Raw genomic sequence first — 20,183 nt, forward strand, 5'->3', positions numbered from 1 at the left:
TAAAAGTCCGCTTTAACATTTGGCATTGTTCCCCTGTGCCCTTCCCAAGGCAGCTAAGCATACCTAATTTAAACACAATTTATGAAGGGTTCCACTTTTGCACATGAATGCTTCTTGACTCTGGAACCTTTCCGTAGTGCGCTTTCGTCTGATCAGTGGCCCAAGGCCTTTCCTAATTTTAACTCGCAGCCTGAGTGAACTGGGCTGCAGCAGACGTGGCTTCAGACCCGGCTTATCTCAGGGAGCAAAAGCAGGGAGGGTGGTGGTATCTGTATTCATAACTCAGTAGGAGAAAACTGCCTCCCCTCTTGCCATTTTCCTCCCGGATTTTCCATCTCTGCTGCTCAGAATGTCAACAGCAGGGCAGATGGAAGCACCACGATAAAGAACTTGGACCCGTTCATCCTGTACGCGCTGAATGTGCCGACGCCCGGTCCGTGGGACTGGCCAGTACAACCCCGCAGCATCTAAGGGAGGGATCAGGACAGCCGGGGGTGAAGCTGCAGTCTTACTTCTCTGTCACACCAGGCTCTGTTCCTCAGCTTCAGGTTCCTAACCCTCCCCAGAGGAACCCCAGGTTCCTCCTGAACAAATGTAACTGACCCCTGGCTCCCTGCCCAGAGTCTACATGAAAGGGCTCATCCAGACATGTATACTCTCCCTGCATCTGTCTTACCTCTGGAGGACTTCCCTGGCGGTCCAGTGCTTTAAGACTCCACGCAAAAAAAAAAAAAAAAAAAAAGACTCCACGCTTCCACTGCAGGGAGCACGGGTTTGATCCCTGGTCCGGGAACTAAGATCCCGCATGCTGTGTGGCAAAAAAAAAAAAAGAATGTTTCGCCTCTGCTCAGCACCACCCCCTCCAGTGTGACAGCTCTGGCCATGGGTGTAAGAGTGGGATGCACGGAGGGGCGGGACCAAGGAGCACTTGAACTTGTCACAGCCTGCCTGTGTTCCGTGGCTGAAGCCCTGACTCTGCCACTTCTCACATCCTCCTCCACGCCCGGAAGACACCACGTACCACACACATTGCCCTCTTTCCCCACTGTGCTTCTGAACTTGGAAATCCTGTAGGTGATAACGGGTAGTTTCATTGCCCCTGGGAGGCTGCAAGCACCAATAAGCAGACATCCAATTCTTTTCAGACACAGGCTCATTCATTTCTTTTTAGCCGATGGGCTGCAAGCGCACCAACATGTTGGGTTCTGTTGAATACTTTTCAGACACAGGCTCCTCAGCTGTTTCCTTTCAACCTCTGCCCTAGATCAAGGGTGGTCCCTGGCCATTCTCCGCTGGCTTCACAGAAGAGGAACTGGGTTTGGCTCCGGGAAGGAGTATGGGGTTCACGGAATCAAATTTGAAAGTAACGGGAATTGCGGAAACTCACTGCTTAGTGAGGGGATAGGGAGAGAAATATTCTCAATCTGGCAGTCTGGGGTGGCTTAAGGCAAGTTATTGCCCAAGGTAGAACTATTTACCTGAAAGACTTCTGTTAGGGTTGAATGGTGCCACCCCCAGCCCCCTAACAAACTCATATGAGGTCCTAACCCCCCAGCCCCTCAGAATATGGAAAGAGGGTCTTAACAGAGGTAATCAAGTTAAAATGAGGTCATTAAGGTGGTTTCCAATCAAATAAGACTGGTGTCCTTATGAAAAGGGACATTTGGACACAGTGACAGACACACAGACAATATGAAGAGGCACAGGGAGAATGATGGTCATCTACAAGCCAAGGAGAGAGGCCCAGAACAGATCTTCCTTCACAGCCTCAGGAGGAAGCAACCCTGCCGCCACCTGATCTTGGACTTCCAGCCTCCAGAACCATGAGACAGTGAATGTCTGTGGTTTAAGCCACTCAGTCTGTGATACTTTGTTACCACAGTGCTAGCAAACTAATGCAACTGTGAGAAAGTCGCTCTGCAGCTGAGGAAAGTCCCCAGGAGTTTATAAGAGGTATCTTTTCACGTTTTATGCCCAGGAAGCCTGGTACAATTAGCTACTCATAAAGCTGCCCTCTCGCAGGACTGCGCATTCTGATGCCAGGGACTGATTTAATTTACCACTGTGCTTGTACAGAGTAGGTACTTGGAAAGTCATTTTGCTTCCCGTTATTGTTGAAAGCTCTTTAACTCCTTTTTACCTAATTCCTAAAAAACAAAAGAAGCAAAAACACATACGTGTTTGAACACATTCAAGATTTCTACTTATGTCTAAATATAACCGTAGACACTGTGTGTGTGTGTGTGTGTGTGTGTGTGTGTGTGGAGAGAGAGCGAGAAAGAGAGAGAATTTTCTCCCAAGACTTTCAGTGGGTGGCAGGGAAAAAAAAATCAGCCTCATACCAGCATTATAGCTAATGTTTGGTACTATTTATAGAGCCGGCCATGGCCATGTCAGATCTTTAAAAGAAGCAAAACATCTGGGCACATTCCAAGGCAGAGAGGAAGGACCCAAGTCACAACATATTACACAGCGGAAGGCTGCATCTTTACAAGTTATAATTTACATTTGCTAAGCATAATCTTGTGCCTCCGAGGATCTTAGGGAACCAGATTCTGGCACCAAGTGGAATGAAAGAAAAACACAATAGCCATCACATGTGTCACAATTCAAAAAGTTCTGAAGGGAATGAATGAATGGTTTCCAGAGAGCAGAAAACCCAGCACCTCCTCAGCAAAGGGCCTCCAAGTGGCCAGTGGCCATTGACCGTCAATCACGGGAGGCAGCCCCCTTGAACTGAAGTCAGCGGCTGCCCTGGAAGGTTCTCAGAGGGGCCACAGTTCAAGCCCAAACCATCCTCTGCTCCTCACTTGAAGGCAAACGGCATCCTCTCCCTGCCCCCACCTCACAGAGCTGTCTTAAGGATGAATTAAAGAAAAATATTTAAACTTATATAACACTTGGGACATCTACACTAAAAGGAAATAAATCACTATTTCTACAATATTTCACAGATCTAAAGCAAGTGTCCTACTTTAAGCAAAACCAATACACACACACACACACACACACACACACACACAATCCAGATTTTAAAAACATATATATCAGAACTAAGTTGTCCAACATACAAAAAAAAGAGCAAGCTCTACAAAAGCTTTATTCACCAGGGAACGCCCAGCACCTAGGTCAAGACCAAGCACGTTACATTCAAAAGGCATTTGTTGAATAAAAACATTATTTCTATTAAACAGCCAGCTCCATCGCCATACTTCATGAGTTACAGAAGTTGCAAATATTCCATTCGTGTGCCCCATTCCCCAACACGCACGGTGGGACGGGTGAGACACCCTGTAAGGTGGCCCGGCCTGGGAACAGCTGTGTCCTGGGAGTCGCCCCCGGCCCGGGTCCCACTACCTCTGCCAAATGTTTGCTGCATCACCCCTGGCGCGTCCAGCCCCGCATCCCGGCAGCAGCGTGGAGGCAGGGCTGCTTCTTTGTTTGAAGACACCTCTTCCTGGCTTCCTGGTGACAACGGCCAGGCGAGAGGGCAGCCTGTTCCAGTCTGGCTGTGCCTTTGGCAGTGACTAAACACACAGGCTGTTACCGTGTCTGTGGCTTCCGAGAAGCTAATGGATTTCAGGGCAGAGAGCAAACCCGGGCAGGCTACCCACTGCGCTTGGCGCTGTCTCCGTCACATCGCCACTGCTGCCTCTTTGTTCCAAAATGTTTCTTCCAATCCCCAAAACACTTGTTTCTTCCATGTTGGTCGAGGAAGGGTAAGAGTTGGATCCATATAAAGCCTCCCGACAAGCTTCCAGGGAATCCACGCCAGCCCTGATCACAGAGAAGAACTTCCAAAACAGGGCAAGAACCTGCTCCGCTCAGGTCACTGGATCTCATGTTATTTCTGTAACTTTTATTGTTTTTTTATACTATAAAAATTAATAAAGGCTCATTGTAAGATATCTGAAAGCTGTAGGAAAAAGTACAAAAAGGAAAACAAAAATCATCCGTAACCTCATCATCCACAAAGAATCTCTATTACCACTTTAGTATATTTTATTTATGTTATACATACACATACATACACACACACGCTACATTAGCCAGTTTAGAAGTATTTAACATACAGCTTCATGGGCTTCCCTGGTGGCGCAGTGGTTGAGAATCCGCCTGCCAACGCAGGGGTCACGGGTTCGATCCCTGGCCCGGGAAGATCCCACATGCTGTGGAGCAACTAAGCCCGTGCGCCACAACTACTGAGCCTGCGCTCTAGAGCCCGCGAGCCACAACTACTGAGCCCATGCACCCGAGCCCATGCTCCACAAGAGAAGCCACCGCAATGAGAAGCCCGCGCACCGCAACGAAGAGTAGCCTGCACTCAACGCAACTAGAGAAAGCCTGCACACAGCAACGAAGACCCAATGCAGCCAAAAATAAAAACAAATAATTAAATGTATTTCAATAAATAAATAAATAGCATACAATTTCATGAGCGTTGTCTCATATCATTAACATTCTTCAAATAGTTTTATATGGATACCTACTACTGCACTGTATGGATGTACCGTAATTTACTTAACTAGCTCCCTGCTACTGCGACAAGTTGAGTCCAGTTTTTCAGAAAGATAAATAGCACCACATTGAACAATTTTGTGCACACCTATCTCCCCACATTTCTGATTATTTCCTTTAGATAGAATCCCAGAAGTAAATCAAAAGTATGAAAATCCCCCCAAATCATGCTTTCCAGAAAGTTTGCACCAATTGTAGTTCTAGTAACAGGACATTATAGCAATCTACCATATCTCTGTTGACACCGAGCAATGTCATTTTTAACCTTCAGTAATTTTAGAGCTAGAAAAAGGGCATCTCATTTACATTTTAATTAGCATTTTTATTATTGTTATTACTGGGATTTTTATCGGTGGTCGGGGCTTGACTTGAATGCCTCACCTTAGCCGCACATGGCATCCCGGGAAGGTTGGCCCCCTTATCCTCACTCTACAGAGGGAGAAACTGAGGCCCAATTAAGTGACTTTCACAAGGTCAAACAACCATCTCTCAGAGCCAGGATCAAAGCCCAAAGCCCATCCATCTAATGATTCTACCGTGCTGGTTATTCTTGGAGTTAAACATTTTCCCATGTGTTTTTAGCCACTGTATTTCTTCTTCTCAGAACTGGAGTAAATTTATTTGTCTGTGTAGAAAAATAGCCCTCAGCATTTCGGGTGATTTGACACTCCACGCTTGTACCGAGATTCATGCATCACCCACACCTCTCACTGCCTCAGCCCAACCCAAACTGCCACCCATCTCCCCACAAGTCAAGGATGACACAGGGTCTCCCCTCTACATTGAAAAGAGTTTATACGGGGAGGGGGAAGGGTAAGCTGAGACAAAGTGAGAGAGTAGCATGGACATATATACACTACCAAATGTAAAATAGATAGCTAGTGGGAAGCAGCCGCATAGCACAGGGAGATCAGCTGGGTGCTTTGTGACCACCTAGAGGGGTGGGATAGGGAGGGTGGGAGGGAGACGCAAGAGGGAGGAGATATGGGGATATATGTATACATATAGCTGATTCACTTTGTTATACAGCAGAAACTAACACACCATTGTAAAGCAATTATACTCCAATAAAGATGTTAAAAAAAAAAAAGAAAGAAAGAAAAGAGTTTAAACTGGCTTCACCTGAGCCCTCGTGAGGTTAGTCAGAATGCCCTGGAATGGAACTTAACCTCGAGTGGGAGATATCCTTTCACAGTCAAAGAAGGATCAACTCTACAGGACCCATAACATAGAGCAGCTTGAAAGCACAGCACTCATAAGGGCCCATTCTACTGGACCATCCATTCCTTTCCTTGCGGAGGCAAGGCGAGATATCAATGTGTCTCTCCACACAGAGGTAGGAGTATATCCTGGCCAGACAGCGCCCATTATGCTCAAGTTCACAGCCAGGCCAGCACCTGCCCACCACGGCCACTCCTCAGAGGCCCAGGGAAACGTGTGCCAGTCCCCCTCCACGGGCTGAATCCCCTCAAAGGATGGAAGCCAGGAAGCTCTGCCCTAGGCAGTCAGAGGACATTCCTCCACCGAAAAAAAGAGCCCTGCACCAAAGCAGCTGGAAGGGAGGCCAGCCGGGATGGGGGAGCTTCGTTCCTTCGAAGTCACCTGCTGACCCAGGAAATCACGCTGCAGAAAAGTTCTGCAGGATCATAAACCAGCCTTGCACCTGCCTCAGAGCTCACTCTGCAATTCACAGCGATCATTTGCTTGATTCAGCTCAGGTTAGGGAGATGGATAGGATTTTCACACAAATCACTTGATTTGTATGAGAAATCTATGCTCCTGCTGTTCTAAGCATTGCAGGGATTTTTGGTTCCGCTAAATCTCTCTCAATATTATGGTTCTTGCAGCTTTTCAGAGTTTCCTGCCCAGGATTATTTTTTGAAGGCACTGCACTATTTGGCAATGCTACAGTGTTCTTCTCTGGTACCTTGACCAGCAATATTTAGGAGAAAGGGCTTGAGCTCTGAAACCCCAAAACAGGTATTCCAAACTTTTTATTAAGCACTCTGGGATCTCGGTAGTGGAACCACACAGAATCCATCGCCTGGCTTCTCCTGACCCCAGCCCACTACCCTGGCTCTCCCTGAGCCATCCTTAGAGAGAAACTACCTCCCTACTACCATCATCACCTTGTATAACTTCCCAGGCATCATTGAGCCCTCGCTGCATTACAGTGCTGTGTTGGACACTCTACAGCTAATACTCACTTAATCCCTACAACACACCTCCGAGGTGGGTACCAGGAGGTCATGCAGAGCTGGGGAAACTGAGGTTTGGAGCAGAGCCACAGGGACGATGTGAGCTGTGTCTGCAGGGATGCCTTGCGTTAGATAAACTCGGGGTCCCTACACCTCTGTGCTTCCAGATCCTCTATTTTATCTCAAACAGAACCTCCAGGAACAAGATTTGGAGAAAAGATGGGCGATCCCTCTTCCTGGATCAGCCCTGAACCACAAACTCCTTACTGCCTTTATCGCTCCCACAAAGGACTTTGTCCCCTAGGTGAGCACGACGTTTTGGACCCTTTGCCATCCAAGAAGAGCGGCCCCTCAGAAAATCCGACAGACCCAGGGCCAGTCACGTGTCCCGTCCGAGGCCACCCCCCTTCCTGGCTGCAATGACAGCACACAAGTCACCTCTTCTGAAGCTCCCTAAGCAAACACTGCCACCCCCACTGCTGTGACCGTCCTCAGTCCCCTCAGCACAGCCTGGGTCAAGTTCAGATGCCCGGCTTTTCTGGTGATTTGTGACCTTGGACTGTTCTCTTTGCCAAAGCCCCAGGTCACCCGGTAATCCCACCCCTTGCCTGGGCTGCTTTCCTGTCTCTTTCCCGATGGACATCTAAGGAGAACAAAAAAGATATTCTATGTCTTCACAGTCTATATTTGCATTTCACTCTTCCCAAGGCCTCCTTTCCTAACAGGAGATACCGCGTGCTCAGCCCACCCTGAGCCCCACCCCGTGTCCAGATCATGTGACCTGGGTCCCCCCTTCTTTCCCCAGAACATCTTTAAAAAACTAGAGAGAGGAATCTTCCTCTCATTCCTGCCTCCCTCCTGCCTTATAGGAAGATGTGGAAAAAAAAAACAAGAAGTCTCAAAAAAAAAAAACAAAAAAAAAAGCTTTAGGAGGAGAGAGGAGGAAGTGCAGTAAGCATCCCCCAGCTCTCCTCCATCTCTGGCCAAGGGGCTCTCGGCGCCTCACCCAACTGTCTGATTTCTGAGGATTGTCATAACTCCGGGCAAGCCATTCCATTTCTTCAAAATGAAATTGTAGCAAAAAAAAAAAAAGTAACTATGAGTGGTGATGGATGTTATCTAGACTTATTGTGGTGGTCATTTCACAATATATAGAAATACTGAATTATTATGTTATATGCCTGAAACATATAATTTTATATGTCAATTACATCTCGAGTTTTGAAGAATACAGTCATACAAGAGCCACCTGGGCAGACAGCTCCAGGCCTGTTGGAATCTGAGACTAAGTTTTGAGGACTCTCAATCCACACCCTCCTCTTGGCCTTATTAATTCAGTCATAACTCTTGAGAATTTACAAGGCCCCTTTTACAGGGAGAGCATGGGCAGAAACCTTTTAACTTTGATTTAGAGACTCAAACTCTCTCTGTCACTGTCTCCCGTCCCCTCCCTCGGGGCTCCGGGGGCATCTCTCTCCATGGACCACGGGCTGAGGTCCCTCCCTGCCTCGGTCACAGCTCTTGATCCTAGTCACAGAGCAAATGAAGCTACAGGAGAGAGTGCCCTCGACGATTCCCCCACCCCACCCCGCCAGTGCCTCTGACCACGGCTACCCATCCTCCCTCAGCCGCCAGCGAAGGCCACGCCTGGCCCTGCGCACTGCATCCCTGCATCCTGTCCCCTCCCCCACAGGCCATCGCCCAGCAGTGCTCGCCTCCTTCCCTGCATCACCTCTGTGCTCTCTCCACTGGACCATCTCCATCGGCACACAGACACCCTGATATTTTTCCCATTTTAAGGGAGAAATACTGACTTTGACCAAACAGCCCTACACTTAACCATTCACTTCTTTGCACCCTTTACAACCACACTCCTCCACAAAGTCGCTACCAGACCGAGCAAGCCGCACTCCCCACCCCCGTCCTCCGCCATGCCTCTCCTCCAACCTGCCCCATCCAGCGTGCTCCCATCAGCTCCCCCATGGCCTCCACGTGGCCAGCGTCAACTCTCCATCCTCCTCTTACACCAGCAGCATCTGACCGCGCTGATCACTCCCTCCCTGAAAATTGCTCCCCTTGGGAAACATGTCCTCCGGGTTCCCCTCTTCTCTCCTGGACTGCTCCCTGCTGGTTCATCTTAATGGCCTAGATCCAGGGTCAGCAAACGTGGCCCTCGGGCAGCTGCCTGCTGTTATAAATAAAGTTTTATTGAACACTGACACACACGTTCATGTGTCATCTCTGGCTGCTTTTGTGCTACAAGGGCAGAATTGAGTCATTGCAGCAAAGTCTGAAATATTTACGATCTGGGCCTTTAAGAAAAACGTGGCCAGTTCCTATCCCAGACCCCTAAATACGGGAGTTCCAGAACCCAGTCTTTAGAGCTTCTCTATCCACACTCACTCTCCAGGTGATCCCATCCGGTCCCACACTTTCAGTATTATCAGGACACTGACAACTCCCAAGATTTTTCTCCAGCATAGAGAACTCTTCTCTCACCCCCAGACCCATCATCCTGCTGACTGGTGGATTGCATTTAGATGCTTGGCATCTCCCCAGACAAACACCTTCCTTCCTGTTTTCCCCCAGTTTGCTCCCCCCACAAGCCTTCCCATCTCCTGCTAAAAACCTTGGAAGTCATTCTAGAACCTCTTTTTCTCTCAAACCCCACATTCAACTCATCAGCAAATCCTGCTGGTTCCACCTTCAAAATATATGCAGAATTTGCCCACTAACCCCTCCATTGCTCCCACCCTAATCCGAGGCACCCCCTCTCTCGCCAGGGTCACTGCCTCCAGGCAGCCCTCCTGGAGGTGTTCTCAATGCTGCCGCACACATGGCGGCCAGAGTGATCAGTTTCCATCGAAATTATGTCAGTCCTCTGCTCAACACTTTCCAGTGGTTTGAAGAAGGGCAGCCTGGCCTCAGGGCTACCCCTGACACCTCAAAATGTCTCCAGCTTCAGGGCCCCTCCTGGGTGGACGGCTCCCCCCCAGACAGCCACATGGACCCTCCTCTGCTGCACTGGGTCTCTGCTCCAGGGTCACTTTACTACCGAGGGCCCCCAGGCACACCCTCCCCACACCCCCCATTCCCTTGTTCTGCTTCCTTTTTCCCACTGCACTGCCTGACCTTCCTACGTACTTTCTCACTTGTTTGCATCTGTCCCTCCGCTAGAGCAGAAGCTCTGAGAGGACAGGCACTGCATCGGTTTTGTCCCCTCTGTCTTCTCAGCGTTGAGAACTGTGCTTGTCAATCCTCAGCATTTTGAGCAATGAACAAGTGGACACAGACATTTCAGAAGCCCCCTCCCGTCTTGAGGAAGCAAAAGGATGGGGAAGAGAAGCACATGGCTTCCGTCGTGGAGAAGTCAGAGAGGACCACAGCGCAGAGCTCTCCCAGCCCTGAGCCAGCGGCATCCCTCACTGACCTGCCCCAGGGACCGGACTGAGACAAGCCAGTCCCCACGGACGAGGGGACTTCCCGCCAGCTGCTTTCCAAATCCCTCTCTGCAAGCCTCCCAGAAGCCAGGAGGCCGCTCTGGAGACACATGGGGCAGCACCACCTCCTCCGTCCCCCCTGCAGACCCCCAGGCTACCCTGACCCAGAAGGGGTGAGCCGGATGGGGGGTCATGGCAGACAATGCACCAGGCGTGGAATCCGCCAGTCACCAGCTGTGTTACCTTGCGAGTCTTAACCAGTCCAAGTCTCACTTTCCTCTCTGTAAAAGGAAGGCGATGAGCAAACGCTTCTAAATGTGACAATACAGTCAGTCCTTCGCGTCCACGGGTTCCTCACCCCTGGATACGGGGGTGGTGGGGGGAGACTACAGGGACTTGAGCATCTGTGAAGTTTGGTATCCACGAGGGTCCTGGAACCCATCCCCTGTGGAAGGGACGACTGTAAAGGGTGGTCTCAGACTCTGTTTACTTCTTATTTGTGTGCTTATCACACTTAAAGGTCTACTGTGTAAAAAGAGGTTGTGCTTAGGGCTTTCTGTGTGCTGTAAGCTGCTCCCTCATTTCCAAACATCCCTCTTTCGTTCCCACCTATTGCCCATCCGCTCCCATTTCTTTTTCTTTGTCTTTTTGTCTCACAACTTTTCCTTCCTCTTCCCACATTCTGAAAACCCTGAGGTCCAGGCAGGCGGGGAGGCCGGGCAGAATCGGAGCTGTCCTAACCCGCCTCCCTCTCCTCCTGGAAACCCACACAGCAATTTCACATCAGCAGAAGAAAACCGAGGTGGGGGCGGGGGAGAGACAGAGAGGGAGAGAGAGGCGGGTGGGGGGGGGGGAGAAAGAGAGGGAGGGAGAGGGAGAGAGAGAGAGAGAGGGAGACAGACAGAGAGAGGGAGACAGAGAGAAGGAGGGAGAGAGGTGGTGCAAGGGAGCAAATCCATATGAGAATCTCCAACCCATTTCCCCCGCCCTCCCCCCTCCCCCCCTCCCTCTCTCCCTCCCCCCGCCCCCCCTTCACAGAGCACACTGTCCCCAGCTGATTAAACAGAAGGGCTTTCTGAGAACCGAGCAAAGCCTGGAACCCCCGGGCTTCTCAGCAGCCCTGACACCCACGCTGGCTCTGGGCTCAAGACCACCACTCACACCAAGGATGTCCCTCCTTCTGTCCAAATCATCCTCACACTTCAGAGCTCGGTATTCAGGACCTCCCCAGCCCTCTGTGACCACTCACACGCCCACGGACACCCACTTTCTCAGCACCTCTGCCCGGCCTTGAGTTCGGTCTCGGGTGAATACACCTCGGACCGGAAGTCATCTCCCCTGTGCCGCTGCTAACCCTCCAGTGGCCGCCAGGGACACAGGACACCCTGCCCGCCCCTCTGCGGCCCAGGACACACAGGCCAGAAGGAGCCCTGCTGGTTCCGAGGTCAGGCGGTATTTATTTGCAGGACGAATATCTGGCTCTTTCCATGCTGACCCTTCTGCCTGCTGCCCGTACCACCTGGGGAGAGTGGCTTTGCCCTGCCGTGTATCAATTTCTTCCCCACCCACCTCCGAGGCTTGTGAACACAGAACACCATACACGCGCGCGTTACTATTAAAATAAATAGGGCGGCAAATCGGCCACGCGGCCCACACCCCTCCTCACCCCGCCCGACCTTCTGGCAGCCCAGCCGCTTTTCCAGTTAAGCACGAGGAAGCCCCAAGGATGTGCCTATCAGAGCTGCCACCTGCCCCACTGAGGGAAGACACCCCAGAGCCTCCACGTGGCCGGGCACACATCACAGAGCTGCCCAGCTGTGACTTCCACCGGGATCGGATGCTCAGGCGGCCCGGAGTGGATGCAACAAAGGAAACAACAGCGGGAAGCGAAGGCGTTTCAGAAAGGCAGCAACCGAAATGAGACCCCGGGAGACAGAAGCAGGAGGTGGCCTCTGGAGAGCCTTCAGCACCTGAAGTCCCTTCCCTAAGCGTAACAGCTGCAGTGCACGCACTCAGTCTTAATTAATAAGGGAGTGAAGCACAAGGCATGGCTTCTGGGAAGGCGGGGAGGACAGCGCCACACCTTCCTGGTGGAAATCTGCCAGCTGACTCCACGGCACCCGAAGCCCTGCGCCACTGGCCACCTGGACAGGCTCTGACATCCCCGTTCCCTGCGACCCGGCTCTGCCACTCGCTGGCTTTGTGACCCGGGACGAGCCTCAGCCTGTCTGAGCCTCGACGTCTCGACTGGGGAAATCAGCAGGTATCCACGATGCCTGTCAACACACCACCTGAAATGCTAGGATGGGTCTGACCCCTATAGACGGGGCCTGGGGTTGAGGTGGGGAGAAAGGAGCAGGATGCCACCGCCCAGGGTCCCCGTGTCCTGCCCGGAGGTGCCGCACCCTCGACACTTGGCCCTGACTGATGCGGGGAAGCACACGCTGAGTGGCCTGTGCACATTGGTCTGACCTCACCAAGTGGATGTGGGGTCCCCCCCCACCCCGTGGGATGCTTTTTAGTGAGAACAGAGTACCGGATCCATTGCTACATGTGGAGTCTCTGCTTGAACATTCATGGTTTGAGGAACTGACTTAGCGTGTTTTTCTAATCTGTAAAATAGCACAGTTACTGTGGGAAATTTGGGAAATAGAGAAAAGTTGAACAAAATAAAAAACGGTGCCTCCTAAAACCCGAAGAGGACCACTGTTATCACTTCAATATATTTGTAATCCATTCTATTTTTTCTTGACTGTACACATCTTTTTGTTTTTACAAAATTGCATTTATACCCTATTCGTTTTTAGGCTTTTCTTTACTTAATATATATGGTTAGCATTTTCCCATATCCTTATATATTATTGAATGTCATTTTAATAGCTTCCTTGATTTCCCTTTTATGCATGCGCCATATTAGATTTAATTAATCCCCCCCCCTCATACAATGTTTTGTTATAATGAGTAATGCTAAAAGGAATATCCTTGATTAGAACTATTTTGCACAGCTCTGATGATTTCCTTAGGATAAATTCCTGGAAGCGGAATTGCTAACCAGTTCAATGGGTATGTTTTTAAGACATGTCGCTTACGTTTGCAAATTATCTTCCCACAAGCTAAGTCTGAAAACATCCATTTGCCAGTAATCTTAACAGCACTGATACCCATTTTCCTTTTTGCTCATCTGCTAGGTGGGCAATAATATCTTGTTTTTAATTTTGTATTTTAGTGATTAGTGAGGTCGGACACTTCTGCATAGTTTTCTGGACATTTCTCCTTCTTTGCATGTGAATGATCTCTTTACATCCTCTGCCCACTTTTCTATCAGGGGACAGGCTGATTTGTTAATACTCTATGGAGAAGAGAATTAGTCCACAGCCGCCTTTGATGATTCTGCCCCTGTGTTTAAAAATCCCCTCCATTGGGCTTCCCTGGTGACGCAGTGGTTGAGAATCTGCCTGCTAATGCAGGGGATATGGGTTCAAGCCCTGGTCTGGGAAGATCCCACATGCCGCGGAGCAACTAGGCCCATGAGCCACAACTACTGAGCCTGCGCGTCTGGAGCCTGTGCTCCACAACAAGAGAGGCCACGATAGTGAGAAGCCCGTGCACCACGATGAAGAGTGGCCCCCCTTGCCGCAACTGGGGAAAGCCCTCACAGAAACGAAGACCCAACAGAGCCATGAATAAATGGATAAATAAATTTTAAAAAAACAACAAACACATCTATCATATCTCTTCTTTAAAAAAAAAAAAAAAATCCCCTCCATTAAGGCATTAATGCTAATGCTACCGTATACCCTTTTCCTGTTGTTTAAACCCATTTGCTCTCATCCTGTCTTCAGTGGGGGGCACCCCTCTCTTTCATCTAATAGTGCAACTTTCCGTCTCACCTGTCAGCCCCTTCTCCAGGGATGAATAATTCCTCTTCATTTTTGCCTGATCTAGTGTAACTCATGAAGCCAGAGAATCACCCTTTGACCGTCCCGCATCTTCTTAGACTTCTTCCTCCAGGCCCTCATCCTTTCTCCCCTGAACAGCAGCAAATGACTTGGGAACCGGCCTCTGCATCCCAGGCTTGCCCCTCCCCAACCTCACCCCCGCTCTCCATTCCCACCTCATTTTCCCTAAATGCAAACGTGACTGTCTTTTCCTGCCTAAAGCCCTTCCGCCCCTGAGTTTGGCCCGCTGGTCCCTCCCCACCTGGGGCACCGGTGTCTCCTCCTCCCACGCCCCCAAACATCCCTCGTGTGCTCAGATGGAGCCACTCCAAGCGTTACCCACGGCGCGCTGGCCCCCCGCCGCTTCATGCTTCTGGGTCTTGACCTGTGGCTGCCCTGTCTCCCCCAGCCACCTGGGGGGACCCGGTTTATTTCTCAGGTCCCCCCGCCCCCCGAGATCCTCTCTGCAGGAGGCCTCCTCTGACCACGCCAAGTAAGGGCACCCAGTGCGGCCTGCGTCCGGGCCCCCCCACTGTCAGGCTTACTACACCGCCTTGTGTCTGTAGCGCACGGCACCCACACTGAGGGCAGAAGTGACAAGTCAGCTGAACGTCCTTCTGAATGAAAAGGACATGGTGGACGCAGGGCTGGACGAGAACACCCTGGGCTGGGACTGGTGACCCAGGTTCCACGCACTGGTCCACAGCATGCGTGGGCTCTGGACAAGGCACTTCACCAGTCACCTTTACCCAACAAAACAGGAGTTTGAATTTCACTTGGATTCTCATTTCTAAGACAAGCTTCTACAACGTGGGGCTGAAATTCTACCTTCCTTCTGGCCGGACTTGATTCACTTCTGGGCAGACGCACCTCCTGGGTGCTCGGAGGCCCAGGGCAGGCTGCACACTTCCGCAGAGCGGGGCTGTCTCAGGGCCCAGGGGCTCCCTCTCCTTCTGCGGACGAGCTCCGCAGCCCCTGGGTTTCCTGTCTTCCCCCGGCTACCCACCCCTCCTCTCTCTTCCTCATCTTCCCAAGCTCTCGCCATCCCTCAAGGCTGTCTCACATCCAGGGTAGCCCAGCCCCTGGTGCTCACCGTGTCCTCTCCCGCTTTGGCTTCTCTGCATCTTCTCTCCTGGCCGTTCCTTGGACAGACATCCCACTTGGCTGCCTCTGGGGCTGACGGTCCTTCCACAGAGGTTCCCTCGGAAGAATCACACCTACCATGTTCCTGGAAGAACCCCACCCTGACCCCCGGTGCCTGCCTCAGTGCTCAAGAAGCCTTCATCAGCCCAAAGACACGCCCGTGGGCTGTGGGTATGCAAGGGTCGTGCCCTGCCCGCCGGGCACTCACCCCTAGCTAGCCCAGCACAAACCTCAGTGTTTTATCCCTTTTTTTTTTTTCAGATAAAATATGTATTCATTTGGTGATGCTCATTTCACCAATTCATCTTGCTGCCTACATGGCTCAAAGCACCACAGGGCAAAGCAGTCCCCAGCCTCTGCCTGGCTCTCCAGAGGGCCAGCCTCTGTGTTCATCCCCAGGCTGCTGGCTAGACAGCACCCCTCCACTCCCGTCCCTGGGCCCCCAGGGAGCCAGCCTCTGGGCCCTGAGACAGCCCCCCTCTGCAGAAGTGTGCACCCTGCCCTGGGCCTCCGAGCATCCAGGAGGTGCGTCTGCCCAAAAGTGAATCAAGTCTGGCCAGAAGGAAGGTAGAATTTCAGCCCCACGTTGTAGAAGCTTCTCTTAGAAATGAGAATCCAAGTGAAATTCAAAATTCTGTTTTGTTGGGTAAAGGTAACTGGTGAAGTGTCTTGTCCAGAGCCCACGCATGCTGTGGACCACTTTTATTTCATTTATCCGTTGAGGAGTTGGAACTAGACATCTAAAGGCTCTTGCCTTCGTAAGCTGCAGATTAAGTCATCCTTTATTTTTCACCTCTCTCTCTTCCTGGTCCCCGCAGTTCCACCCCATCCCCTCCTTTCCTCCCCAGTGTCTGGCGTACGTCCTGCCAACCCTGGCCTTGCAGAAGCCCCTTCCCATCCAATGACAGGGACCAAAGTGTCTGCCATGTAAACCAGGGAAGCTGGAGTTGGTTACACGGTGTCAGTAATGGGCACTCAATGACCACTGCAGACTGCAGGGCTCCCTGTCTCTGCCATTTAGATAGATAGAGACAGCAGCCCAGAAAAAGGAAATGGTCCTTCAATTTGGAAGCAAGGAAATAAATGAGCTACAAAGCACGTAACACTGACTTGGGATGGAGGACCTTGATTCTAATCCCGGCTCTGCCATCGGGTCACCGTGTGACAACGCCAGGCCTCTCACCTCTCTGGGCCTCGTTCGCCACATTGGAAATGAAAGGTTAGGCTTGAGGAGAGGTCCTCAAGCCACAGATAGGGTCTGGCCCTCAGGTAGCGGCAGGAGGGCAGCTCGGATTTGTCGGCTCCGTCCCTTGGACTGATTCTCGGTGTCTTTGATGCCCCAGAGCACAGGTGAGGTCTCAGAGAAATAAACAAGGACCCTCATCAGGAATAGGCCGGGACCCCTGCACCAGACGGTCCCTGCCTGTCACCTCCCCACAGTCCCCTGCCTCGTCCTCCAGCTGAATCTCCTGCTCATCCGTTTCCTAAAGATCATCACGGAGGCTCCGAACCTTCCCTTTTTAACAACTCTTGCTGATGGAAAATTCTTCCTCATACCTAATCTAAGTCCATCTGCTGCAATTTCTGTCTATTTTCTCTCGTTCAGTCCTTACTGGAGATGGAGAACAGCTGGTCGACACCCTCCATATAACATCCCCTCCTAAACCAAAATCAGTTATTACATCACCCCTCAGCCCGTTTTCCTTCTGGTACAGCATCCACCATTCCTTCCGACCTGCCTGCACGGGATTCCGGCTCTGGAAGCACCGCTGAGTGCTGTGGCCTGCACCAGAGCAGCTCTGTAAACCCGAGTCCTTCTGGAGCTGTTACATCCCCAGCTGGATTTAGGACTCCGGTGGCAAAATGCAGAGAGAATGTCAGAGCAGAAAAGGATGGATGAGAACACAGTCCAAGCCCTGGGCTTTACATGAAGGTCAGAAAAGGAAAATAGATGCAGCACCCAAGGTCAAATCTGAGGAATCAAGCTTCAGCTGCTAGACCCCAGATCCTGCCAGCACTACGCCCTGAGTAACTGCAGCGTGTCCATGGGTAAGAGCAGAACGAGCCTTAACGGAAAAGCAAAGAGCCACAATCGCACAGACACTCCAGATCCAAACTCACCTCCCCAATCCCATTAGCAGACAAATGAAACTCCACTTTGAATCCCATTAAGAACTCAGACACCTCCGAAAGTGACAACACTGTTAACTATTCACACTTTAGTACGAATAAGTCAATTGATCCTAACTCTTGGTAGAGAGATTTAGGGGTGAGGAGAGAACACAAAACCAAGAATGGGAGACTGACCAAACAAACGCCACCGCGTGCTGGTTTCCAAGGTCAGTCCTGCGCATGGCGGCTACGGGAGGGTGGGGCTCAGCACAGCCGGTGGGAGGAGGGGGCGTGACCCCGTGCCTGGTGGGCATCCGTGTGCATCTAGCAGGTCTGTGGCCACCGGCCTCACACAGGGCGGCTGCACCACCCCGGGTGCCCGGTCAGGTCTAGGACTGAAGACAGTGCTCCCCCAGGGCCAACGCCAGGTGCATTCCAGAATTCCTGACACCCCCGGTTCACTGTTTCACAAGTAAGGTAAGCATGGTGTCTAATATTAAATCTCAACCTCTAGAGTGCCCTTAAGTGACGGCAAGGAAGAACCAGAAGGGAAGGAAGAAAAGACAGGCATCTATTGGGATGAAGTAAGATGGTTCAGGTCCCAGCTTCAGTGTGAAATCGCTCCCAAGTGAGGAGGGAGGAAGGGACCACGTGAGTGTACGGAAAAGGGAGACAAGCGAATTAGCTACTGATAATCTGGGCTACGAAATGGTCCTAAACGAAGAACGAAGAGGGAAAATAACAGAGTAGAGTGAACGCATTTCCAAACAGCCTTCACCGCATCTTGAATAAACAGAAGCGTCACACTCCAACCGCTCCACCTTTCAGAGGCCACTCCAGACTTACTTCCGACCCCCAGACACACCCCAGCCCCCAGGATAACTGGGAGTTCACACATCTACCAGAGAAAAAGAAGACGCTTCAACGGCGTTTACAAAAACACTTAACACAATAAACGTGCTGATTTGATTTCCCCCAAAACCGCAACACTAAATCTTAAGACAGAAGACTCAAAGGCTGGTCTCTGATCAAAATCTTAACATGTTTTCTACCCTACTTCAGGGGACAGTTTTCATTAATAGCGTGATTGGCACAAAATGACAAGATCAAAGCAGGTTGGCAAACAGATTATTTACTGATGTGTTGATGATGAAAGGAAGAATGGGAAAGAGGAGCAGGAAAGTAAGGAAGTGACTTTGGCCAGGTAAATCACCCAGGGCTTGTGAAAGCAGAAAGAGGCAACCCCTCCACAGCACAGGGGCTAAAGGAGAGAAATCCTGTTTGGCCAGCTGGAGGTGCTTATCCGGGGTCCAGGCTCAAGCTACCACGTTTGATGAAATGACAAGTGACAAATTTAATTTCCTCAACACTAATCAGTCCCTTCAGACACAAACAGGTGCCTGGCTTCACAAGGAACCAGTCAGCGCAACACCAGCCAGCAGTGAAATTCTCCAAACTGGATCACGCAGTGGTTGGACCCTGGGTTTCAGGCCCCATCCAAGGGGAAGTTGCAGTGATGGTGTTTTGAGACTCTTCAATTATTCTTCAGCTCCCATTATGCTTTTTTTAGCCTAAAGTTGTTATTTTAATGATCTTTGTTCCAAATAGGGAGCTACAAGGAAGCCGGAGGAGGAGGAGAGGGAGGGAGGAAAGCGAGTGTCTCCAGCGGGTCCCACTTGCACTTCGCAGCTCCCTCTGCTCCCGCCCCCACCCAGCCTTCTAGCTCCGCATGAGTCACCACTCTGGAGCCGGTTTCAAAGCCTTACTTTGAATGTCCTCTATCACGATAGAAATCTAGCAGATCGGCATCGGTGGGAGGGACCCACAATTTTGCTACCTGTCCCCGGTTCTAGATACCCCTCCAACTCCAAAGCATGTTCTCGTGTTATCACTGCCTTCATGAAAACCAAGGTGCCCCTTTTCAAAATCTCCCACCTGCTGGATGTCTTCTCTCGTGGGCTCTCTGGGGGTCATCTGCCCCAGACAGACCACAGAGGAGAAGGTCTTGGGCCAAAGATGCCCCAACAGGCAAGAAAAGTTCAGCCTCCACTCCAGCCTCCCAAACACAAAGGCATTCTCCTCTGCGGGGTTGCAAGCTTGTTTTGTTTACTGCCAGGCAACATGTGCAGAGAAGAAAGCTGACTGCATCCTGACCAAGAAAAACAAAAGTCGGGCAGCCGGTTTTTTTTTAAGCATTGTGAGTAGAGCTTCGGCAATAACATCTCCCACCCGAAATAGCTGTGTAAAGGAGGCGTAGGAGAAGCCCTTGTGGAGGTTAAAGGAAACAAGAATTAAAGAGTGAATGTGATTTGTGGAGCCGGAGAATGGAGGCATCTACACCTCGGCGGGAAGGGTGTCCTGGGGACCAGGTGTCCTGGACGAGTCCTCCCAGCACATCCCCATCCTGCCAGGACTGGGAACCGAACTTCCCAGCTTCGGGTCTAGGCTAGAATTCAGAGGGACTCAGGGATGTGGAAGATCAGTCCTGGACCAGCTGCTTCTGAGGACCCAGCAGGTGGGAGGACACACCTGGCCAAGTGCTGTGGAACATTCAAATAGGAGCTGCCTGCACCAAAGCAGGAAGGAAGTTTAAGACCAAGCACATCACCTTCTCCCATGGGCACCCTGCTTCCTAGGAGGCCCACTGACCTAATACCTCCCGGGTGGCAGAACGTGGGGAGATGGACTTCTCCTCAGGACCACAGGTGGGACTCAGAGCAAGCAGGGCCCTTGTGGTCCTAACTGTTCAGAAATGAACAAGGATGCTACAAGCCTGGCCCAGCCTCCTGCCGTGGCCAGCCCTTCACTTGAAGAACAGTCATCACAGGCAGCAG

General features: G+C 51.0%; 1 protein-coding gene and 1 long non-coding RNA gene across 3 annotated transcripts in view; both read right to left on the bottom strand.

Annotated features, from left to right (window-relative positions):
- The window catches only part of ZMAT4 (zinc finger matrin-type 4), a 352,855-nt gene that overhangs the window by 324,912 nt on the left and 7,760 nt on the right, over positions 1 to 20,183 (bottom strand). The gene's annotated exons all lie outside the window — the stretch shown is intronic.
- Positions 1,286 to 11,922, bottom strand: LOC309651605. The gene is made up of 3 exons (XR_014258249.1): positions 11,318 to 11,922; positions 10,388 to 10,601; positions 1,286 to 3,916 (listed from the first exon to the last, which is right to left on the bottom strand). It is a non-coding gene; the product is annotated as an uncharacterized lncRNA (long non-coding RNA).

This window comes from Balaenoptera physalus, assembly GCF_965194825.1.
Source record: "Balaenoptera physalus genome assembly, chromosome: 21".
Lineage (NCBI taxonomy): Eukaryota > Metazoa > Chordata > Mammalia > Artiodactyla > Balaenopteridae > Balaenoptera > Balaenoptera physalus.